The 2,326-nt window shown below is 47.1% G+C and overlaps 1 pseudogene; it reads left to right on the top strand.

Annotated features, from left to right (window-relative positions):
* The window catches only part of LOC143435245 (H-2 class I histocompatibility antigen, alpha chain-like), a 25,903-nt pseudogene extending 24,971 nt beyond the window's left edge, over positions 1-932 (top strand).
* The last annotated feature ends 1,394 nt before the right edge of the window (positions 933-2,326 follow it).

Here is a 2,326-nt window from a genome sequence, read left to right as displayed (position 1 = left end):
GGCTGTTCACTTGAACTGACGGTTAATGCTGGTCACCAAGATGATTACAGTGGTTGAGTCTCAGTGCTGGCTCCCTTTCAGGAGCATATGATTCTAATTTCTAGTTTTGATATGAACTCAAACACATATATAAATTAGATATTTTCCATTCCATCTTTCATTCTTTGACTACCTATCTCATGCTGTAGAACATCACATAAGGATGGCCATGTTAACCCACTGGCTCATGTGGATTCCCTCTTAGCTTCTGAGTACCCAGGAAAATGTGCTTTTTTTGTGTGCTCAGGGACCAAATCTACCTGCTGGTCACTAGTGCAATGACAGTTGACATGTTCAAACAGACAGGTAGATAAGTGTCACCATTGATTCAAGTCTTGTGTAGATTTCAGTTTGTCTTCTTAATTGTGGGATCCTCCACACAGACCTCCCAAAAGCACATGTAACCCATCACCACAGACAAGAAGGTAATGTCACCTTGAGGTGCTGGGCCATTGGCTTCTACCCTGCTGACATCACCCTGACCTGGCAGTTGAATAGGGAGGACCTGACCCAGGACATGGAGCTTGTGGAGACCATGCCTGCAGGGGATGGAACCTTCCAGAAGTGGGCATCTGTGGTGGTACCTCTTGGGAAGGAGCAGAATTACACATGCCATGTGCAACATGAGGGGCTGTCTGAACCACTCACCCTGAGATGGGGTAAGGAGGGTATGGATGCAGAGCTGGGGTCAGGGAAAGCTGTATCCTTCTGCAGACCCTGAGCTGGTCAGGGCTGAGAGCTGGGGTCATGATCCTCACCTTCACTTCCTGTACCTGTCCTTCCCAGAGCCTCCTCCATCCACTGACTCCAACATGGTGATCATTGCTGTTCTGGTTGTCCTTGGAGCTGTGGCCATCATTGGAGCTGTGGTGGCTTTTGTGATGAAGAGATGAAACACAGGTAGGAAAGGGCAGGGTCTGAGTTTTCTCTCAGCCTCCTTTAGAAGTGTGCTCTGCTCATTAATGGGAAACACAGCCACACCCCACATTGCTGCTGTCTCCATCTGGGTCTGCTGTCAATTCTGGAAACGTCCTAGTGTCAAGATTTTCCTTAAACTCTCACAGCTTTTCTTCTCACAGGTGGAAAGGCAGGGACTATGCTCCAGCTCCACCTTAGTGTGGGGGGCAGGATTGTCCCCAGGGCCATTGGAGTGAAGCTAGTGATGTTGTGGAGCTCTGGGAATCCATAATAGCTCCTCCAGAGAAATCTTTGGGGGCCCTCAGTTGTACCATAATATGAATACATACATATACATACACTTATATATATTCATATACATAAATGTATACATTTACATGTACATATACATTTGTTTTCTTTTACCCTGGGCAGGGACAGCTCCCAGAGCTCTGATATGTCTCTCCCAGATTCTAAAGATAATACTCTGTGGCCTGATTGGGGAGGGGCAATGTGGACATGATTGGATTTCAGGGACTTTCAGAATTCCCTATGAGTGGTGGGTTGTTGGAATGTTGTCTTCACAGTTATGGTTCATGACTCTCATTCTCTAGCCTGAAGACAGTAGCCTGGAGTGAACTGAATGATAGAAGATGTGTTCCTGTCTCTCCTGTGACATCCAGAGCCCTCAGTTCTGTTTAGACAACACTGTCTGATGTTCCCTGTGGGCTCAATGTGAGGAACTCTGGAGCCCAGCCTGCCTTGCACACCAGGGCCCTGTCTCTGCACTGCCTGTGTTCCCTTCCACAGCCAATCTTCTGGTCTAGGGGGAGTCTGCATCCTGTCAGCTTCATGCTGCCCTGAGCTGCAGCTCTTCACTTCCACATTGAGAATAAGAATCTGAATGTGAACATGATTTTCACATCCTTGACCTGAGAGTTGATTGACAGGTAAATAAGGGATTAAAAATCCTTAGTGTTTGTGGAGAAATAAATGGCAGATGGAGAACCTTCCAGAATCTGTGTCACTGTGCTGTGTGTATCTGTTGGTACAGGATGAGACTGTGGGAGCTGAGTGTAAATTAGGATGCATCCAGATGAGATTTGTGTTATCTAACACGAGGACACCCTGAGCTCTTTCTCCTCTGGGCTCTGTTCTCTTCATCACTGTGAAGCACATGCTGAGTCTGTGATCACAGGGTCACAGGATGGCCAGATGGTTGTCTTGTCCACAGAATTATGAGCAGCCCAGGCTGCTGTCCCGACTGTGGCTCTCTACTTTGTCTTCTGTGTTTACTTCTTGTGTTTTTAGTTTGTATGGAGGACTGGGCATATTCTTTTCCCAGGAGTGCTTCTTGTCTTGCTGTCCTCAATGATGCCCAAGTGTGAGA

The sequence above is a fragment of the Arvicanthis niloticus genome, chromosome 20, assembly GCF_011762505.2.
Source record: "Arvicanthis niloticus isolate mArvNil1 chromosome 20, mArvNil1.pat.X, whole genome shotgun sequence".
NCBI lineage: Eukaryota > Metazoa > Chordata > Mammalia > Rodentia > Muridae > Arvicanthis > Arvicanthis niloticus.
The sequence above is the reverse complement of the archived record's forward strand: the minus strand, read 5'-3'. Positions and strand labels throughout refer to the sequence as shown.